Source organism: Salmo salar, chromosome 09 (genome assembly GCF_965601325.2).
Source record: "Salmo salar chromosome 09, fSalSal1, whole genome shotgun sequence".
NCBI classification, from domain to species: domain Eukaryota; kingdom Metazoa; phylum Chordata; class Actinopteri; order Salmoniformes; family Salmonidae; genus Salmo; species Salmo salar.
The window spans coordinates 5,348,267-5,372,497 of NC_138299.1; positions in this window are offsets into that span (position 1 = coordinate 5,348,267).

Below are 24,231 nucleotides of genomic sequence, written 5' to 3' on the forward strand. Positions count from 1 at the left end.
GTTCATAACAAAGGGAGACCACGCATAACTTAAATGTAAATAGGAATACATTTATTAAACTAAATAAGAATAATAATGAATTCAACAGTGTAACATAAGCTGTGGACGTCTGTAGGATCAGTAGTGTATGGATGAGTGGAGAGGGTTTTGTATGTTGAAAACAGACCAAAAAAACTAAAGGTGGTGGAACCCAGCCTGCCAGTCAGGGAAGAGAGAGTTGGCTGATGTGGCCACCCTTTGTAGCCTTCCCAGGTGTGCCACATCAGCTGACGATCCTCCCAGCACTGGCCTGCAACAAGAAGACTATCTAACAAGAGATCCCAGCAGAAAGAGTGGGAGGGCCGTCAAGGACATTTTATTTGCCCTTAATATGGCAAATGACCAAATTGTACAGCTGTAAAACAGCGACCACCTCATAAGCCTCTGATTTGGGTTCTGCAAGGACCGCAGAAACGTGTGAACCAACATATACATCAAAATGTTGGCGTGCCCAAATAAGCACAAGCGCTTCCTTTTCTACCACAGAATAATTGAGCTGGTACGAGTTAAACTTCTTAGAGAAGTAACTAATTGGATGGTCCACCCGCTATACATCTGTCTGCAACAGAACAGCGCCAACACCTACAAGGAGTATGAACGAATCATTCAAACGAGGAGCAACAAGCACTGGGGCAGAACACGAGTGTCTCTACATTCGAACGCAGCTTGACATCAGCCCGACCAAATATACTTCACCTGAGCATTAAGTCAATCAGGGACGGTCAAGAAATTGTCAGCCGGTGATTGTCAAGCAAATAACTGGTCGGTCTCACAGTAATTGACCATTAATTAACATAAATACATTTAGCATCTCCTGGCTTCCACACATAGCCTACAAGCCAATGACGTAGACTTTGGAACATCTACATTTTAAAAAGTCTAATAAATCCATGTAATATAGCCTACACCTTCACAATTAATCCATAATTTATTTTAGACAGGTCTAAAGATGAATGATATGAAGAAAATGTGGTCCACAGTCAGTTTGTATGATGGCAATTTGCATATACTCCAGAAAGTTATGAAGAGTGATCAGATGAATTGCAATTAATTGCAGGGTCTCTCTTTGCCATGCAAATGAACTGAATCCCCAAAATAAATTTCCACTGCATTTCAGCCCTGCCACAAAAGGACCAGCTGTCATCATGTCAGTGATTCTCTCATTAACCTGTTGGGGCTAGGGGGCAGTATTTGCACGGCTGGATAAAAAAATGTACCCGATTTAATCTGGTTACTAATCCTACCCAGTAACTAGAATATGCATATACTTATTATATATGGATAGAAAACACTCTAAAGTTTCTAAAACTGTTTGAATGGTGTCTGTGAGTATAACAGAATTCATTTGGCAGGCAAAACCCTGAGACATTTTCTGACAGGAAGTGGATACCTGATGTGTTGTATTACCTTTAAACCTATGCCATTGAAAAACACAGGAGCTGAGGAATATTTTGGCACTTCCTATTGCTTCCACTAGATGTCACCAGCCTTTACAAAGTGTTTTGAGTCTTCTGGAGGGAGATCTGACCGAACAAGAGCCATGGAACGATGATGGCCCATTAGACACCTGGCGCGCGAGTTCATGTTGGGTACCCTCGTTCCAATACGTTATAAAAGAGAATGCATTCGTCCACCTTGAATATTATTCATGTTCTGGTTAAAAAAGGCCCTAATGATTTATGCTATACAACGTTTGACATGTTTGAACGAACGTAAATATATTTTTTCCCCTCGTTCATGAAGTGAAGTCCGGCGGGCTTAGATCATGTGCTAACAAGACGGAGATTTTTGGACATAAATGATGAGCTTTTTTGAACAAAACTACATTCGTTATGGACCTGTGATACCTGGAAGTGATATCTGATGAAGAGAATCAAAGGTAATGGATTATTTACATAGTATTTTCGATTTTAGAACTCCCCAACATGACGTCTAGTCTGTATCGCAACGCGTATTTTTCTGGGCGCAGTGCTCAGATTATTGCAAAGTGTGATTTCCCAGTAAGGTTATTTTTAAATCTGGCAAGTTGATTGCGTTCAAGAGATGTAAATCTATAATTCTTTAAATGACAATATAATATTTTACCAATGTTTTCTAATTTTAATTATTTAATTTGTGGTGCTGACTTGACTGCCGGTTATTGGAGGGAAACGATTTCCTCAACATCAATGCCATAGTAAAACGCTGTTTTTGGATATAAATATGAACTTGATAGAACTAAAAATGCATGCATTGTCTAACATAATGTCCTAGGAGTGTCATCTGATGGAGATTGTAAAAGGTTAGTGCATCATTTTAGCTGGTTTTATGGTTTTGGTGACCCTGTCTTTGAATTGACAAAACATTACACACAACTCTTGTAAATGTACTGTCCTAACACTCTAAATTTATGCTTTCGCCGTAAAACCTTTTTGAAATTGTAAAACGTGGTTAGATTAAGGAGATGTTTATCTTTCAAAGGGTGTAAAATAGTTGTATGTTTGAAAAATTTGAATTTTGACATTTATTTGGATTCAAATTTGCCGCTCTTGAAATGCACCTGCTGTTGATGGAGTGCACCACGGGTGGGACGCTTGCGTCCCACCTAGCCCATAGAGGTTAACACAGGTGTGAGTGTTGACGAGGACAAGGCTGGAGATCACTCTGTCATGCTGATTGAGTTCGAATAACAGACTGGAAGCTTCAAAAGGAGGGTGGTGCTTGGAATCATTGTTCTTCCTCTGTCATCCATGGTTACCTGCAAGGAAACACGTGCCGTCATCATTGCTTTGCACAAAAAGGGCTTCACAGGCAAGGATATTGCTGCCAGTAAGATTGCACCTAAATCAACAATTTACCGGATCATCAAGAACTTCAAGGAAAGCGGTTCAATTGTTGTGAAGAAGGCTTCAGGGCGCCCAAGAAAGTCCAACAAGCGCCAGGACCGTCTCCTAAAGTTGATTCAGCTGCGGGATTGTGGCACCACCAGTACAAAGCTTGCTCAGGAATGGCAGCATGCAGGTGTGAGTGCATCTGCATGCACAGTGAGGCAAAGACTTTTGGAGGATGGCCTGGTGTCAAGAAGGGCAGCAAAGAAGCCACTTCTCTCCAGGATAAACATCAGGGACAGACTGATATTCTGCAAAAGGTACAGGGATTGGACTGCTGAGGACTGGGGTAAAGTCATTTTCTCTGATGAATCCCCTTTCTGATTGTTTGGGGCATTCGGAAAAAAACCTTGTCCGGAGAAGACATGGTGAGCGCTACCATCAGTCCTGTGTCATGCCAACAGTAAAGCATCCTGAGACCATTCATGTGTGGGGTTGCTTCTCAGCCAAGGGAGTGGGCTCACTCACAATTTTGCCTAAGAACACAGCCATGAATAAAGAATGGTACCAACACATCCTCTGAGAGCAACTTCTCCCAACCATCCAGGAACAGTTTGGTGACGAACAATGCCTTTTCCAGCATAATGGGAGCACCTTGCCATAAGGCAAAAGTGATAACTAAGTGGCTTGGGGAACAAAACATCGATATTTTGGGTCCATGGCCAGGAAAATCCCCAGACCTTAATCCCATTGAGAACTTGTGGTCAATCCTCAAGAGGCGGGTGGACAAACAAAAACTCACAAATGATTGATTATGCAAGAATGGGCTGCCATCAGTCAGGATGTGGCCCAGAAGTTAATTGACAGCATGCCAGGCCCGATTGCAGAGGTCTTGAAAAAGAAGGGTCAACACTGCAAATATTGACTCTTTGCATCAACTTCATGTAATTGTCAATAAAAGCCTTTGAAACTTATGAAATGCTTGTAATTATACTTCAGTATTCCATAGTAACATCTGACAAAAATATCTAAAGACACGGAACCCAAACCGGCTGTGCGCGTGCGCCATCGTGCGTTATCGTGCATAAATGTATTTTGTCCCCCTACACCAAACGCGATCACGACACGCAGGTTAATATCAAAACAAACCCTGAACCAATGACATTAATTTGGGGACAGGTCGAAAAGCATTAAAAATGTCTGGCAATTTAGCTAGTTAGCTTGCACTTGCTAGCTAATTTGTCCTATTTAACAAGCTTGCTGTTGCTAGCTAATTTGTCCTGGAAAATAAACATTGAGTTGTTATTTTACCTGAAATGCAAAAGGTCTTCTACTCCGACAATTAATCCACACATAAAATGGCCAACCGAATCGTTTCTAGTCATCTCTCCTCCTTTCAGGCTTTTTCATCTTTGAGCTTATATGGTGATCACATTTACACTTTCATAGTATTACCACGACAACCGGCAAAACAGTTTGTCGTTCAATCACCCATGTGGGTATAACCAATGAGGAGATGGCACGTGGGTACCTGCTTCTATAAACCAATGGGGAGATGGGAGAGGCAGAACTTTCAGCGCGTCAGAAATAGGAAAGACTTCTATTTTAGCCCTTGGCATCGCAGACGCTCGTTGGCGCGCGCAAGCAGTGTGGGTGCAATAATTGAATAACATGGATTTCTACATTTATTTTGCGACGCTCGCGCACGTGACGTGTCAGGTCTGGTCAGCATGTGAGGCAGCATCACAGCCTGGTACGGCAACTGCACCGCCCTCAACCGCAAGGCTCTGCAGAGGGTGGTGCAGTCTGCAAAACACATCACCGGGGGCAAACTACCTGCCCTCAATGACACCTACAGCACCCGATGTCAAAGGGAGGCCAAAAAGTTCATCAAGAATAACTCAGAGAGGCTGCTGCCTACATTGAGACCCAATCACTGGCCACCTTAATAAATGGATCACTAGTCCCTTTATACAATGCCACTAATAATGTTTACATATCTTACATTACTCATATCACTTGTATATACTGTATTTTATACCATCTATTGCACCTTGCCTATGCCGCTCGGCCATCGCTCATCCATATACAGTTGAAGTCAGAAGTTTACATACACTTAGGTTGGAGTCATTAAAACTAGTTTTTCAACCACTCCACAAATTTCTAACAAACTATAGTTTTGGCAAGTCGGTTAGGACATCTACTTTGTGCTTGACACAAGTCATTTTTCCAACAATTGTTTACAGACAGATTATTTCACTTAATTCACTGTATCACAATTCCAGTGGGTCAGAAGTTTACATACACTAAGTTGACTGTGCCTTTAAACAGCTTGGAAAATTCCAGAAAATTAGTTCATGGCTATAGAAGCTTCTGATAGGCTAATTGACATCATTTGAGTCAATTGAAGGTGTACCTGTGAATGTATTTCAAGGCCTACCTTCAAACTCAGTGCCTCTTTGCTTGACATCATGGGAAAATCCAAAGAAATCAGCCAAGACCCCAGAAAAACAATTGTAGACCTCCACAAGTCTGGTTCATCCTTGGGATCAATTTACAAACGCCTGAAGGTACCACATTCATCTGTACAAACAATAGTACGCAAGTATAAACACCATGGGACCACGCAGCCGTCATACCGCTCAGGAAGGAGACGCGTTCTGTCTCCTAGAGATGGTGCGAAAAGTGCAAATCAATCCCAGAACAACAGCAAAGGACCTTGTGAAGATGTTGGAGGAAACAGGTGAAAAGGTTTCTATATCCACAGTAAAACAACTATATCGACATAACCTTAAAGGCCACTTAGCATGGAAGAAGCCACTGCTCCAAAACCGCCATAAAAAAAGCCAGACTATGGTTTGCAACTGCACATGGGGACAAAGATATTACTTTTTGGAGAAATGTTCTCTGGTCTGATGAAACAAAATGAGAACTATTTGGCCATAATGACCATTGTTATGTTTGGAGGGAAAAGGGGGAGGCTTGCAAGCTGAAGATAACCATCCCAACCGTGAAGCACGGGGGTGGCAGCATCATGTTGTGGGGGTGCTTTGCTGCCGGAGGAACTGGTGCACTTCACAAAATAGATGGCATCATAAAGGGGGAAAATGATGTGGATATATTGAAGCAACATCTCAAGACATCATTCAGAAAGTTAAAGCTTGGTCGCAAATGGCTCTTCCAACTGGACAATGACCCCAAGCATACTTCCAAAGTTGTGGCAAAATGGCTTAAGACAACAAAGTCAACGTATTGGAGTGGCCATCACAAAGCCCTGACCTGAATCCTATTGAAAATTTGTGGTCAGAACTGAAAAAGTGTGTGCGAGCAAGGATGCCTACAAACCTGACTCAGTTACACCAGCTCTGTCAGGAGGAATGGGCCAATATTCACCCAACTTATTGTGGGAAGCTTGTGGAAGGCAAACCAAAACATTTGACCCAAGTTAAACAATTTAAAGGCAATGCTACCAAATAATAATTGAGTGTACGTAAACTTCTGACCCACTGGGAATGTGATGAAAGAAATAAAAGCTGAAATAATTCATTGTCTCAACTAGTATTGTCACGTCTTTCAAGGAGCAGGAAACGGGTGAGTCAGGAGCAGGAGACAAAAGGTCCGTAGAAAAATATTTAATTAAGTCCAGAGTGAATACAACGATTAGGCAGGGTGCAAAACACAAGCAGGAGGTAGAACAGCTCCAAAACTCCAAATACACGGGACACAGCCCGGCAACCCTAATGTCTAATATCAGCGTCGTGTAAATCAAACACATAGGAAAATTAATCCAGCCCTAAACCCAAAACGTAACACGAAACAATCCCGCACAACTCCAAACAAGAAACTGACAAACTAAATACCCTCCCACTAATTACAATCAAGAAACAGGTGCGCGCTAAACAGAAATTACGAACAGACACATGAAACATGGATCGGTGGCAGCTAGTAGGCTGGCGACGACGACCACTGAGCGCCGCCCGACCGGGGAGCGGTGCCACCTTCTGTGGACGTTGTGCCCCCGACGCGCGGTTCCCTTGGCCTCGAGGACGACCCGGAGGACTTTGAACGGCCCCACAAATCGCGGACCCAGCTTCCGGCAGGGCAGGCGGAGGGACCGGTTCCGGGTTCGAGAGCCAGACTCTGTCCCCCGGTTTGTACACGGGGGCCTCACTGCGGCGGCGGTCAGCGCTCTCCTTGTGCCGTCCTACACCTCGTTTAACCTGTTATGGCTAGGGGGCAGTATTTTCACGGCTGGATAAAAAACGTGCCCGATTTAATCTGGTTACCACTCCTACCCAGTAACTAGAATATGCATATACTTATTACATATGGATAGAAAACACCCTAAAGTTTCTAAAACTGTTTGAATGGTGTCTGTGAGTACAACAGAACTCATTTGGCAGGCAAAAACCTGACAAGGTTTCAGGCAGGAAGTGGCCTGTCTGACAAGGTGTCGTTCTTCTTGTCTCTGTTTATTGAAGAGTGAGGATCTTAGCTGTCCCGTGACACTTCCTACGGCTGCCATAGGGTCTCAGAAGGCGGTAAAAAGCTGAATCGTGGCTTTGCAGGCTCTGGCTGAAACAAAGTAGCGTGTTTGGGTAGTGGCTGGTTACAGTACTGTGAGACTCAGGCGCGTGCCCGCGTCGACCGAATGCTTTGTTTTCTTTCCTCTGTTTAGCTAAAAGGAGATTCCCGGTCGGAATATTATCGCTTTTTTACGAGAAAAATGGCATAAAAATTGATTTTAAACAGCGGTTGACATGCTTCGAAGTACGGTAATGGAATATTTCGATTTTTTTTGTCACGAATTGCACCACGCGCGTTACCATTTCAGATAGTGTCTGGGACGCACGAACAAAACGCCGCTATTCGGATATAACGATGGATTATTTTGTACCAAACCAACATTTGTTATTGAAGTAGCAGTCCTGGGAGTGCATTCTGACGAAGACAACAAAAGGTAATCAAACTTTTATAATAGTAAATATGATTATGGTGAGTGCTAAACTTGCCGGGTGTCTAAATAGCTAGCCCGTGATGCCTGGGCTATGTACTTAGAATATTGCAAAATGTGCTTTCACCAAAAAGCTATTTTAAAATCGGACATATCGAGTGCATAGAGGAGGTCTGTATCTATAATTCTTAAAATAATTGTTATGCTTTTTGTGAACGTTTATCGTGAGTAATTTAGTAAGATGTTAGCGAATTCCCCGGAAGTTTGCTAGTTCTGAACGTCACATGCTAATGTAAAAAGCTGTTTTTTTATATAAATATGAACTTGATTGAACAAAACATGCATGTATTGTATAACATAATGTCCTAGGGTTGTCATCTGATGAAGATCATCAAAGGTTAGTGCTGCATTTAGCTGTCTTCTGGGTTTTTGTGACATTATATGCTAGCTTGAAAAATGGGTGTCTGATTATTTCTGGCTTGGTACTCTGCTGACATAATCTAATGTTTTGCTTTCGTTGTAAAGCCTTTTTGAAATCGGACAGTGTGGTTAGATTAACGAGAGTCTTTAAATAGCTGTAAAATAGTCATATGTTTGAGAAATTGAAGTAATAGGATTTTTAAGGTTTTGAAAATCGCGCCACAGGCTTCAAGTGGCTGTTACGTAGGTGGGACGAATTCGTCTCGCCTAGCCCAGAGAGGTTAACCAATCACCGCACAGTATGATACGGCGGTAAAATGCATCCAATTATAATTCAGTATGTATTCACATATGAATATTACATCCCCCTTCTTTTAAAACAAAATACACATTTTTTACATATTCTAAGCTTTTCTTTTGAATACATGCTCTGTAGTTTGAACTCAAGGTAAGTAACCATTTATATTGCATAATACACCAACTGAATCAACATAGACTCTGAAACAACGATCCAACATACTGTTACTTTTCAAACAAGGGATTCTCAGCAACTCAGCTTTCACTGTAGAAATGACATCTTAACATTTCAAACAAATACAATACCAAAGCATGTCAAGTGAACTTTCAATAACAAGTTTACAGTCTGGAACTCTTTTAGGGCAGCGATGCGCCTACACCCTTTGACATTTCACAGGTCGAGGACAGCTCTGGTCTTGACCTCTCTTCCTGACCTTGTGCGATATGATGTTGAGCATGCTTCTGTGTCAGTCAACAGCTCTTGTGGTGTTGCAGGTAAGTGTGGTGTATGTTGTGCTGTGTGTGTGTTTAGTCCATCACGTTCTCTTTCAGGGGAACAGTTCATCTCATCAGTGTGTTTTTCTTTTGTGTTTAGTAAGTGACAACGATTGCGGCGGTACACTGCTCCTTCTGCGGTGCGGACGTGATATGAACGTTCAGTGTCAGCTGGCTGGATGATGACTTCTGGTTTCCAGAGGCCATGCTCCTGGATTCTAACTGACTCTCCGTTGATCAGTGGTGGCAGTGGTCTAGCTGACCTGTCGTAGTATCGCTTTTGTTGTTGTTGTCTCTGTGCACGTTTTTCATGCATTTCCTTGTAGCTGACGACCTCAGGTTGCAGCTGCTGGTTGCTGCTGGGAAGGGTTGAGCGAAGTCTGCGGCTCATCAATAGCTGGGCTGGTGATTTGAAGTTGTCAACTGGAGTGTTGCGGTATTCAAGGAGACTGAGGTAGGGGTCTCTCGTCTGCTTTTGCTTTGTCCATGAGTGATTTAGCAATCTGCACAGATTTTTCAGTAAGGCCATTACTTTGAGGGTAATGTGAGCTTGTGGTGACATGTGTGAACTCCCATGCTTTTGTGAAGGATTCAAACTCATTTGATTTGTAACAGGGCCCATTGTCAGATATTAAAGTCTCTACAATGCCATGCCTGGCAAAGGCTGCTTTCAGCTTGTGTATCACAGCTGTAGATGTGGTGCTGTGAAGCTTGTTGAGTTTGAAGTATCTGCTGTAGTAGTCCACTGTTACGATGTAGTCCTCATTGTTCCAGGTGAACAGATCGGTTGCCACAACCTGCCAGGGTCGGTCTGGGATACAGTGAGGTAACATTGGCTCTTTGGTGTTTGAGGGGCGTCGTTCAAGACAGATGGCGCATCTACCAACAATGTCCTCTATTTGTTTGCACATTCCAGGCCAAAACATAATGTCCCATGCTCTCTGTTTGCACGGATCTTTGTCAAAATCTCTTCTCTGAGACTGGTAGGAATAATGATTTTCTCTCCTAAGAAACTTCCTGGAGAGTGTGTCTGCGACAGAGATGTCTTTGCCTGGACGGTGAGTGACTGTGAAGTTGTATTTTTGTAGTTGAAGGATCATTCTCTGTAGCCTTGGCGGGGCTGCAGCTAGTGGTTTCCTCATGAATGACTCAAGGGGCTTGTGGTCGGATTCCACAATGACTTGTCGTCCATATACGTACTGATGGAAATGTTTACATCCGAACAGAATGGCATAGAGCTCCTTTTCGATTTGAGCGTAGTTGATTTCACAGTCTGTGAGAGATTTGGAAGCGTAGCCGATGGGCTTTCCCTCTTGCAGTAGCACTGCACCTAGTCCATACTTCGACGCGTCCACTTGGAGTCTGAGCTCTTTGTTGGGGTCGTAGTAGGCAAGGATTGGTCCTGGTTCTCTCGTGATCAAGTCTTTCACATTCTGGAAAGCAATGTCGTGTTGCTTGTTCCAGAGAAACTCACTGGACTGCTTTAGCAGTTGACGCAGGGGTGCATTAGCATTGGAGAGGCTGGGTGCGAACTTGGATAAGTAGTTGACCATGCCAAGCACTGTTTCCAGCTCTGCACGGCTTTTTGGTGGCTCCATTTCTTTTATGGCTGAGATCTTCTGTGGATCTGGCTTGATTCCATTCGCTGTGAGAAGATGTCTGAAGTAGCTGACCTCTGTAGCGCCGACTGTGCTCTTCTCTGGGTTGAGCCTGACTCCTCTCTCGCGGGATCTTTGCAGCATCGCGCGGAGGTTTCGGTCGTGCTCCTCTTTGGTTCGACCATAGACAAGGATGTCATCCACAATTGCCACAACTCCGTCGAGGCCTTCGTACACTTCGTCGATCTTTCGCTGAAACTCGTCTTGGGCTAAGATAATCCCAAAAGGCAGGCGACGGAACCTGTAGCGTCCAAACGGTGTGTTGAATGTTGTGAGCTTAGATGACTCTTCTGTGAGCTTGATAGCCCAGTAGCCTGATCTAGCGTCCATGACACTGAAGTAGTGTGCTCCCGCTAGCTTGTGTGCGATACCATCTAGCGTCGGTAAAGGGTAATGGGGCCGTTTGATAGCCTTGTTCAAATCTCTTGGGTCGAGGCATACTCGGAGCTTGCATGTGCGTGGTTTCTCCACCACCACTAACGCGTTTACCCAGTCAGTTGGTTCTGTAACCTTGGTGACTATGTCAGATTGCTCCATGCTCTCCAACTCTTTCTTCAGACGGGCATGGAGAGCAAGGGGAATCTTTCTCGGTGGGTAGACCACAGGGGTTGCGTCTGGGTCAAGGTGAATGGTACATTCTCCTGGGAATAATCCTATTCCTGTAAAGACATCAGCAAACTCCTCCAGTACATTTTCTGTCTCTACTGGTGCTGTTACTGATAAAACTAGCTTGATGAGGTCCATGTCTAAACATGCTTTAAGACCTAGCACTGCAGGTGCTCTAGTGTCAACAACGTAAAAGTCCAACATCATGTCACTTTCCTTGTATTTGCTTTTGAAAGTGCATGTGCCTTTTACTGGGAGCTGTTCACCACCATAACCAGTCAGTCTGCGCATGGTGGGCTGTAGCTCGCACTCAGATGTCAAGCTGCGGTACTTATTCAGAGGAATAATGTTCACAGGTCCTCTGAAGGCAAGAGGAGTAGAGGAAAAGTGTAGCTACCTGCTCCTCTGGATCGGTGAAAAAGGGAGAGATATTTACAACACATGGACACTTACCGAATGGAGGCGCGGGTTTGGATCCCACTTCTGACACCATGTCTTGTTTTGTACGCTTTGTACAAATAATAAAACGCAGAACTACAGGATGTTTCTTAATTAACATAACTCTTTATTAACTAGCTACAACCACGATCTACTGGCCATGGCCTAACTGTCTGGGTGGTCTTAACCAATCACCGCACAGTATGATACGGCGGTAAAATGCATCCAATTATAATTCAGTATGTATTCACATATGAATATTACATAGTCCTTCTTACATCAGCTGATATATCAAAGTGCTGTACAGAAACCCAGCCTAAAACCCCAAACAGCAAGCAATGCAGGTGTAGAAGCAAGATAATGGAAGAACTGGCCACATTTACTTTTCATCAGCCAACAAGATGAGTAGGCCTAATGAACAGCAAAAGCACTAACCTATATCAAACTACTATTACCTCATAGTAAAAAAGTCGACCAATTCTGTGTGAGAAATAAATATTCCAAACACAGTTGTGGGATGCAATACATCCCAAATTAATACAACCACTAGTATCATATATTTATATGTACATAATCTTATTCATCCCTTTATATTTGTGTGTATAAGGTAGTCGTTGTGAATTTGTTAGATTACTTGTTAGATATTACTGCACTGTCGGAACTAGAAGCATTTTACTACACTCACATTAACATCTGCTAACCATGTGTATATGACCAATAAAATTTGATTTGATCCAAAAACAATTTTACGCAATGTGGCTAACGCAACAGATCAGAACATTTAGCTCAAAATGTTGAACTATTAAGCTATTTCTTCACATTATAAGCCTGACATGCGCACATGGCAGTAGGCTATAAGCGCGAATGTTCAATTAGCGGGAAAACACCATTATCAAAAGATATTTATCAAAAGATTATCAAAAGATAAATATGACCATTATCAAAAGATAAATATGATTATGTATGTAATGCTTTTATTATAACAGTGCATTTTTATGGTGAATCTTATCTTCTCCCCAACTTGAAACTCAAGCGCTGCTTATGCATGACAGTTAGGCGCTAAATCTCTTGTAAAGTGGATTAACGTGCTCAAATTTTAAGAAGTTATTTGGCCACTTTAGTTGTAAAACAAACCTTCATAATAATAGGACTATGGGCTAGGCTACACGAGGTGTGCAACTATGATTCACAAGTGGTAATATATCATTCAAAAGTGATAGGCTAATATTGTCACCCATTCTTGATTTAATCTCATTTTAACATATACTAAACAATATTTTTGTGGAATTTGTTTTGATTTAGAATGGACCATTATCATGCACCTGTCTCAAAACAGGAAGAAATGCATTCCATCTAATAGCGAATGGAGGACATTTTCACATGGTTCATTTTCATGCCAGCCAGGTAGGCTATACTCTTCTTGTAAAGATAAACAATGTGCTTATTAATATTAGGAAAGTTGAGAAATAAATATACAGTGGCTTGCGAAAGTATTCACCCCTTTGGCATTTTTCCTATTTTGTTGCCTTAAATCCTGGAATTAAAATATATTTTTTTTTTGGGGGGGGGGTTGTATCATTTGATTTACACAACATGCCTACCACTTTGAAGATGCACAATATTTTTAAATATGAGACAAACAAAAACACAGAACTTGAGTGCATAACTATTTACCCCACCAAAGTCAATACTTCGTAGAGCCACCTTTTGCAGCAATTACAGCTGCAAGTCTCTTGGGGTATGTCTCTATAAGCTTGGCACATCAAGCCACTGGGATTTTTGCCCATTCTTCAAGGCAAAACTGCTCCAGCTCCTTCAAGTTGGATGGTTTCCGCTGGTGTACAGCAATCTATAAGTCATACCACAGATTCTCAATTGGATTGAGGTCTGGGTTTTGACTAGGCCATTTCAAGATATTTAAATATGTCTCCTTAAACCATTCGAGTGCTGCTTCAGCAGTATGCTTAGGGTCATTGTCCTGCTGGAAGGTGAACCTCCGTCCCAGTCTCAAATCTCTGGAAGACTGAAACAGGTTTCTCTCAAGAATTTCCCTGTATTTAGCGACATCCATAATTTCTTCAATTCTGACCAGTTTCCCAGTCCCTGCCAATGAAACACATCCCCACAGGAATGGTGTTCTCGGGGTGATGGGAGGAGTTGGGTTTCCGCCAGACATAGCATTTTCCTTGATGTCCAAAAAGCTTAATTTTAGTCTCATCTGTCCAGAGTACCTTCTTCCATATGTTTGGGGAGTCTCCCACATTCCTTTTGGCGAACACCAAACGTGTTTGCTTATTTTTTTCTTTAAGCAATGCCTTTTTTCTGGCCACACTTCCATAAAGCCGATCTCTGTGGAGTGTACGGCTTAAAGTGGTCCTGTAGACAGATACTCCAATCTCCGCTGTGGAGCTTTTCAGCTCCTTCAGGGTTATCTTCAGTCTCTTTGTTGCCTCTCTGATTAATGCCCTCCTTGCCTGGTCCATGTGTTTTGGTGGGCGGCCCTCTCTTGGCAGGTTTGTTGTGGTGCCATGTTATTTCCATTATTTGATAAGGGATATTTTTTTTATAACCCAACCCTGATCTGTACTTCTCCACAACTTTGTCCCTGACCTGTTTGGAGAGCTCCTTGGTCTTCATGGTGCCGCTTGCTTGGTGGTGCCCCTAGCTTAGTGGTGTTGCAGACTCTGGGGCCTTTCAGAACAGGTGTATATATACTGAGATCATGTGACAGATCATGTGAGACTTAGATTGCACACAGGTGGACTTTAACTAATTATGCAACTTCTGGTTGCACCAGATCTTATTTAGGGGCTTCATAGCAAAGGTGGTGAATACATATGCACGCACCACTTTTCCATTTTTTTTTTTTTTAAACAAGTCATTTTTTTCATTTCACTTCACGAATTTGGACTATTTTGTGTATGTCCATTACATGAAATCCAAATTTAATTTAAATTACATGTTGTAATGCAACAACATTTTTAAAACGCCAAGGGGGATGAATACATTTGCAAGGCAGTGTAGTAGGCCTAGCCTATAGAAAGCTGATAGGATCCTACTCTTTTTAGTAGAGCCCATCACTGTTCTCACGCAATTGCATAGCCTATGGAATTGTTGCGCAAAATGAGCTAATGGGCTCTCATTTAGTGTTTGTTTTGATTTTCAAACACATTTGAATTGATGTCAGAGATTAGAGGGACAATGGATTGCTGAGTACCAGGCAGTTAGCAAGTTTGTTAGGCTACTATTGACCATCAGTAGCATCAGAGCTTGGAGAGGCCTAATTACTGTGACTAATGGTCACATGGAATTTGACTGCCTTCATGACAGCCGGTGTGGCAGTAATACGGTCACCGTAACAGCCCTACTCAGAGGTGCTACCACTGAGAAGTTCTTACAGAAGCTTCGATAATAACCAACCATACCAAGAAAGCGCATAAGCTCCTTCGACATGGGAGACGGACACAGCTCAACAGCTTCAACCTTGGCATGCACTGGGCGAACTGCACCCTGACCGACCACTTTGCCCAGATAAGTGACCGTTGCCTTAGCAAACTCACATTTCGCCAGATAAACTGTCAAACGCACCCAAGCCAAACTATCAAACAGTGCTTGTATACGTTGAACATGCTGAGACCAGGTGTCACTATAAATGATCACATCATCCAAGTACACTACACATCCGTCCAGGCCAGAGAAAAAAAACAGTTAATGAGGCCCTGAAATGTTGCAGGTACATTACGCAAACCAAAAGATATGACTGGATAAGAATACAGTCCAGAAGTTGTGATGAAAGTACAAATCTCCCTTTCTCTTGGAGACAAGGGGACCTGCCAGTACCCTTTTTAGAAGATTGATTGCAGAATCCACTTGATCAACACAGACCTCCATACGAGGAAAGGAATCAGGTTTTGCAATGTTGTTAACTTTACGAAAGTCTGCGCAAGGCCTAAAAGATGCATCAGGCTTCTTGACCAACTAGAACAAGAACGTTCATCAATATCGTTATCCAATATGTACCTGAATTCTGCGTCAAAGTGCTTGTGCTTGTCAGGAGAAACACGGTAGAAGCACTGCCTTATTGGCTGAGCATCTCCAACATTACAATCATCCAAACGCCCCAACAGAGCATGCAAATTCCCCAACACTTCAGATTTTTTTTAAACAGCCTTGCAAAACATCAGGAGCTGAACTCGCAATGCACAAGGTGAAAAGGAGTCTAGGGAAACAGAATGCAGAGAGGGCAGAACCTACTCTAAGCGAACTATGACCTGACTTAGCAGGAGTCAATGCCAATGAATGAGAGTAGTAAGGTTTCAACAAATTCACCTGTGCTCATGAGTTGCAATCAGAGTTCTGTTCAGAGACTTTGCGCACCACCATGAAAGGACCAGGACCAGTGAACTTAGCCTGAAAAGGAGAACCTACAATAGGTAACAGAGCTAAAACCTGGTCACCGGGGCTAAATTGTCTATGTTCAGACCAACGGTAATAAATATGCTTAATCTTTACTTGTGCACTTTCCAGTTTCACTTTTGCCATTTTACCAGCAGAGAACAGTCTATTACGAAAACCATTGAGATAATCAAGTACATTTAGTGGTGGCTCTACTGTTCACCAGCTGCCCTTCAACACAGCCAGAGGACCACGCACAGCATGTCCAAAAAACAGATAATTTGGACTAAATCCTATACTCTTCTGGACAACTTCTCTAGCTGCCAACAGTAACCATGGCAAACCTTCCCCATCACGATCTAGCTCTGTACAGTATGCACGCAGGAGAGACAAGGGTTTGATGAAAATGCTCTATCACACCCTGAGACTGTGCATGATAAGCAGAGGACTGGTTATGCTTGACACAAAGCTGCTGTAGCACTTGTGTAATCATGTGAGAGGTAAAATTAGAGCCTTGGTCGCTCTGAATGACCTTAGGAATGCCAACTACAGAGATGAATGGAGATAAAACCTTCACAGACTTAGTAGTTACTGTGCGTAGGGGATAAGCAGCAGGGTACCTGGTTGCCTGGCACATCACTGTAAGAAAATAGCTACTGCCAGACTTAAAGTGGGGCAAAGGACCAACACAGTCAATGATCAAATGTTCAAAAGGGTGACCAACAGCAGGAATAGGGTACAGAGGAGCTGGTTTAATTGACGGATTTGGCTTACCAGTCAAGTGGCATATGTGACATGTTTTAATGTGAGCAGAGATGTCACGTTACAACCTTGGCCAGAAAAGTAACGCAAAATACGGTCATAGGTTTTCCTAACTCCCAAATGTCCAGCAAGATTATGGGACGTTTGAATCACTGTATGGTGAAACTTAGAGGGCACTACAATCTGCATGTTAGGATCACCTACAAAGTTGTCCCCATGAGGCACCCACCTGCGAACTAGCATACTGTTTTGGAGCGAGTAACCTATCCCAGAGCTTTCTATCCCTTCAACTGGCAACAATGTCAAGCATGTCCTTCAAAGAGGGTTCGTCCTGCTGTTCCTTTACCAAGTCATCACGAGAAACAGACAAGAGATGCTCTGGCAAAGGCAAGTCAAACAGTTCTGTAACACACATTTTTGTTCAGTTACTGACACATCATGGCACGTGTCACTGCACTAGCAGGCTAGATAACTGGACTATCTGGAGAGGAGAAGGGAGAACAAGGTTTTGCTGTGTAACCACAAGGTAGTGGCACCCCAGCCGAGACCTGTACACTAGCTCACTGGTTAACTAAAATGAGATCAATACCCTCAACTGGTACATGAGGACGCACACCAACCTTTCATTTCACAAGATCTATTTAGCTGATGTTATTGCGGGTGTAGGGAAATGCTTGTGACACACAACGTGACATCGCTAGGCCAGACAACTGTACTTTTGAGTTGCCACTACCTTGACAGTAGTTACGAATTATGTTTAGATCACTTCTACCTACAGTAGTACTCCACGATCAACCTTAGGAAAACATTGATCGACTCACAACCTTAAACTTTTAGCAAGGGGAGAATTACTCTTTACGGGCAGCTTCAGACTGGCAGGATCCATAAAAAATAAAAAAAATGTATCAAGACATACTCATCTGATAGAACTGCTATATTTCTGGGTCCTTTTCATTAAACTTGGGAAGTAAACACACGTCTTACAAAGTCCTCAGATGGAGAGTTTGTTACTGGTGAAACGTATGACTCCTGTCTAAGCTTACCCTCTGATTAGGTCTAGTTTATACTGTTCTGTAATTTTGAAAACTCAGTTTTGTTTCATCTGCTTGTTTTCTAGTTGTAGCATTAACTCTGTTGCTCAAAACTTGCACCAGCGACACCTGGTGACGCAACCGGAGTAACACACTGGATCTCAAAGTTAGGATTTCAATTGCTTACGATCCAATTCAATATTGCAATCTGTGCCATCTGCTCTTTAGTGCACTGCTCCAAAAGTGCTTCCGACGGGAACTCAAACTTGCCATAACTAGCCACTAAATTACCAATTTCGACCAAAGACTGAGTTTAATGCCTACACACCCAGTGTTGGTACATAGTGTACACTGATAATGTGAAACACAACCAAGACAAAATGGAACCTCCCCGGCCCTATTCTAACGTATTCACCTATCTAACAGAGTATCTCATCATGCAGATGCAGGCAGTGGGTATTTATGCACTGGTTCCATCGGAAGCAGAAAGGCAACCAGAAATCCAGTGACTGATCTGAATCCAAGGAAGTGCTCCCGAGGAAACGTATGACAAATTGGCTCTACCCGTGGTCTCTACCACACGACAGAGAAAACAAAATGACTGATCTCCTTTTGAAATCAAGTCACTGAAACCTGCAAGGGGATATATGGTTCCTACCAACTGAAGTGGCTATCCTTACCAAATCAACGTAACACATGTACCAGCACCTAAAACCCCAATGATTAGGAAATAGGCACAAATGTCTTTGTAGACCAACACACGGGACAATTGCTGCTTCCCTTCCAGCAGCCACCAAAACAAAACACCTAAAGCTTACACAATAAAGGAAAAACCCTGAAAGAAAATGTGTGATACTCAGAAATATTGACTTTAACAGACTGCCAAACAAATAGTACCACAGCTAAACCCAATTTAGCCCCAATTACTAAACAACCAAACTAATTAGCCAAATTTACAAGTAGCATACTACCAAATCTACCATTTAACCAAGATCTCCAATTGGACGAGCCCCCACTGTGTTACGACCTGGCTCATAGTTCATAACAACAAAGGGAGAACACGTATGACTTAAATTTAAAAAGGAATAAATGTATTCAACTATATAATGAACATAAGCTGTGGACATCTTTAGTGTATGCAGTGTGTGGAGAGGGTGTTGTATGGTGGAAACGTTGACATAATAACCATCAAATCAAAGTAAACTTAGAGTCACGCGATGAAATGGTGTCTGGTCCTCCCACTATGACTCAGGAAACCATGCAGTTTATTAGGCTACAGATGAAATAATAGGGTGGTGAAAGTGCACAGTGATCTTGATGCTCCTTTCCAATAAATATCGAGGGTCTGATTCTGGTGACATGATGATTGACGCTTGACAAAAAAATATATTCTCGCTCCATAATAATGTCATCATGTAGACTAGCCCATCCGCACTGTATCTGTGAGCTGTTGGCTAGAGCACAAGTGCCAACACCAGAGTGGGCACATTTGCTATTTAACGCAACAGTTTTTGAAACTATTGGTAGAGTTGAAAATGCGATGGAAACACATTGACATTTTTATTTTTATTTGGTACATGAAATCTTAAGCGAAAAAGTACATTTTTTTCCACAAAAATGGACGTTTGGTGGAAACACACCAATAGTGGGAAAATGTGCATATTGTCTAGTAAGTACATTTTTCTTCAATAAAGTAGTGACCACCAGAGGTAGTAAGGAGGAAGAGTCAAGTGCAAGTTTTCTATCACAAAATTATTTTTGGGGGGGAGAGGGGGGAGCTGTGGGATTATTTAAAATACTCTTTGAAGAGGTAAGGTTTCAGAAGATGTGAAAGGGTCTCTGCCATCCTAGCTTCAGGGGGAGGCTGGTTCCACCATTGGGGTGCCAGGAAAGACAAGATCTTGGACTAGGCTGAGCAGGAGCTGCCCTCCCATGGGGGTGGGAGGGCCAAGAGACCAGAGGTGGCAGAATGGAGTACTCGGGTTGGAGTGTAGGGTTTGAGCAGAGCCTGAAGATGGAGAGGGGAAGTTCCTCTTGCTGCTCTTTCTGTTCAGAGTAGCGGGGTGACATGGGAGAATTTGGGTTGAACACCAGGCGGGCTGCAGCGTTCTTGATAGGTTGCAGGGGTTTGATGGCGCAAATGGGGAGCCCAGCTAACAGCGAGTTGCAGTAGTCCAGATGGGAGATGACAAGTGCCTGGATTAGGACCTGTGTGAGGTAGGGTCGTACTCTACGGATGTTGTAGGGTTAGGGTTAGGGTTAGATCGTTGACATCTAGTGGAAGCCGTAGGAAGTGCAAAATGATCGTTGACATCTAGTGGAAGCCGTAGATAGTTGACATCTAGTGGAAGCCGTAGGAAGTGCAAAATGAATCCTTTTCACTGTGTGATCTATTAGCAATGACTCGAAAATAGTACAGCCACAAAATTCTAATTTCCTGGTTCTATTTTTCTCAGGTTTTTGCCTGCCATATGAGTTTTGTTATACTTACAGACACAATTCAAACTGTTTTAGAAAATTCAGAGTGTTTTCTATCCAAATCTGTTAATAATATGCATATCCTAGCTTCTGAGTTGGTGTAGGAGGCAGTTAAAAATGGGCACATTTTTTTTTTTTAATTCTCAATACTGCCCCCTAGCCCGTAGAGGTTAAAGGGTCCAACACGTCCTCGACCGGAACCCAGCACCTTTCCTCCGGACCGTATCCCTCCCACTCCACGAGATACTGAAGGCCCCTCACCCAACGCCTCAAATTCAGTATGGAGCGAACGGAGTACGCCGGGGCCCCCTCGATGTCCAGAGAGGAACCCCCTGCACCTCAGACTCCTGGAGCGTGCCAGCCACCACCGGCCTGAGGAGAGACACATGGAACGAGGGGTTAATAAGGTAATCGGGGGGAAGCTGTAACCTATAAAAAACCTCGTTCACTCTCCTCAGGACTTTAACCTCTATGGGCTAGGTGGGACGCTTGCGCTTGCGTCCCACCTACTCAACAGCCAGTGTAATCCCGTGGCGCGTTTTTCAAATACCTTAGAAATGCTATTACTTCAATTTCTCAAACATATGACTATTTTACACCATTTTAAAGACAAGACTCTCGTTAATCTAACCACACTGTCCGATTTCAAAAAGGCTTTACAACGAAAGCAAAACATAAGATTATGTCAGCAGAGTACCCAGCCAGAAATAATCAGACACCCATTTTTCAAGCTAGCATATAATGTCACATAAACCCAAACCACAGCTAAATGCAGCACTAACCTTTGATGATCTTCATCAGATGACACCCCTAGGACATTATGTTATACAATACATGCATGTTTTGTTTAATCAAGTTCATATTTATATCAAAAACCAGCTTTTTACATTAGCATGTGACTAGCATGTGACTAGCATTCCCACCGAACACTTCCGGTGAATTTACTAAATTACTCACGATAAACGTTCACAAAAAACATAACAATTATTTTAAGAATTATAGATACAGAACTCCTCTATGCACTCGCTATGTCCGATTTTAAAATAGCTTTTCGGTGAAAGCACATTTTGCAATATTCTAAGTAGATAACCCAGCCATCACAGGCTAGCTATTTTGACAGCAACCAAGTTTGGTACTCACCAAACTCCGATTTACTATTAGAAAAGTTTGATTACCTTTGGTGTTCTTCGTTAGAATGCACTCCCAGGACTTCTACTTCAATAACAAATGTTGTTTTGGTCCAAAATAATCCATAGTTATATCCAAATAGCGGCGTTTTGTTCGTGCAAGACACTATCTGAAGGGTAAATAAGGGTCATGCGCCCGACGCGTTTCGTGATAAAAAATTCTAAATATTCCATTACCGGACTTCGGAGCATGTCAACCGCTGTTTAAAATAAATTTTTATGCCATTTTTCTCGTAAAAAAAGCGATAATATTCCAACCGGGAAAGCGTGTTTACGTTCAAAGAGAGAGAAAATAAAAACATCTCGTGCCCTCGTGCACGAGCCCCAGTCTGATGGTCCTCTGATCGGCCACTTACCAAAGGCGATAATGTATTTCAGCCTGGGGCTGCCTCGATATCATTCAGCTTTTTCCCGGGTTCTGAGAGCCTATGGGAGCCGTAGGAAGTGTCACGTTACAGCAAAGATCCTCAGTCTTCAATAAACAGAGCCAAGAAGAACAAGAACTTGTCAGACAGGCCACTTCCTCTAAGGAATCTTCTCAGGTTTTTGCCTGCCATATGAGTTCTGTTATACTCACAGACACCATTCAAACAGTTTTAGAAACTTTAGGGTGTTTTCTATCCAAAGCCAATAATTATATGCATATTCTAGTTACTGGGCAGGAGTAGTAACCAGATTAAATCGGGTACGTTTTTTATCCGGCCGTGCAAATACTGCCCCCTATCCCCAACAGGTTAAATGAACCCACAAACCGCGGACCCAGCTTCCGGCAGGGCAGGCAGAGGGGCAGGTTTCGGGTCAAGAGCCAGACCCAGACCAGACCCAGTCCCCCGGTGTGACCACCGGGGCCTCACTGCGGTGGTGGTCTGCGTTCTCCTTTTGGTGCAGCACGGCCCGCTGAAGGTGAACACGGACAGCTTCCCATGTCTCCTCCGTGCGCCTGAACCAGTCATCCACCGCAGGAGCCTCGATCTGACTCGGATGCCAAGGTGCCAGAACTGGCTGGTACCCCAGTACACACTGGAAGGGAGAGAGGTTAGTGGAGGAGTGGCGAAGCGAGTTCTGTACCATCTCGGCCCAGGGCACGAACACTGCCCACTCCCCAGGCCGTTCCTGGCAATAGGACCACAGAAACCTGCCCACATCCTGGTTCACTCTCTCCACCTGGTGAAACCCTGAAGTACTGCTGGTCAAGACCCCCAGACGTTCCATGAACGCCTTCCAGACCCTAGACGTGAATTGGGGACCTTGATCAGACACTATATCCTCAGGCACACCGTAGTGCCGGAAGACGCGCGTAAACAAGGCCTCCGCAGTCTATAGGGCTGTAGGGAGACCGGGCAGAGGGAGGAGACTACAGGACTTCGAGAACCCGATCCACAACGACCAGGATCACGGTGTTACCCTGTGAGGGGGAGATAGGTTAGAAAATCCAACGACAGGTGCGACCAAGGCCGTTGTAGAATGGGGAAGAGGTGTAGCTTACCTCTGGGCAGGTGCCTAGGAGCTTTACACTGAGCGCACACCGAGCAGGAGGAAACAAACTCTCACGTCCTTAGCCAAGGTAGGCCACCAGTACCGCCCGCTCAAACAGCACACTGTTCGAACGATGCCAGGATGACCAGAGGAGGGGGACGTGTGAGCCCAATAGATCAGCCGGTCACGGACAGCAGACGGAATGTACAGACGCCCAGCGGGACACTGGACGGGAGCGGGCTTTGCACGAAACGCCTGCTCAATGTCTGCGTCCAGCTCACATACTACCGGCACCACCAGGCAGGAGGCCGGGAGTATGGAGGTAGGATCCATGAGCCGCTCCTCTGTGTCATACAGCCGGGACAGTGCATCTGCCTTCACATTCTGGGAACCTGGTCTGTAAGAAAGGGTGAAAACAAAATGGGTGAAAACATGGCCCACCTTGCCTGACGAGGATTCAGTCTCCTCGCTGCCCAGATGTACTCCAGGTTGCGGTGGTCAGTCCAGATGAGAAAAGGGTGTTTAGCCCCCTCAAACCAATGTCTCCACGTCTTCAAAGCTTTGACGACAGCCAACAGCTCCCGGTCCCCCACATCATAGTTTCGCTCCGCTGGGCTGAGCTTCTTCGAGAAGAAGGCACAGGGGCGGAGCTTCGGTGGTGTGCCCGAGCGCTGAGAATGCACGGCTTCTATCCCAGCCTCGGACGCGTCCACCTCCACCGTGAACCCCAAAGAGGGATCCGATGGGCCATCACGGGCGCCGAGGTAAACAGAACCCTTAGGTGACCAAAAGCCCTATCCGCCTCAGCCGACCACAGCAACCGAACCGGATCCCCCTTTAGCAGTGAGGTAATGGGAGCCGCTACCTGACCAAAACCCCGGATAAACCACCTGTAGTAATTGGCAAACCCTAGAAACCGCCCCACCTCCTTTACCATGGTGGGAGTCGGCCAATTACGCACAGCTGAAATGCGGTCACTCTCCATCTCCACCCCTGAGGTGGAAATGCGGTACCCTAGGAAGGAGACGGACTGTTGGAAGAACAGGCATTTCTCAGCCTTGATGTACAGGTCATGCTCCAACAGGCGACCAAGCACCCTGCACACCAAGGACACATGCTCGGCGTGTGTAGCGGAGTATATCAGAATGTCATCGATATACACCACTACACCCTGCCCGTGCAGGTCCC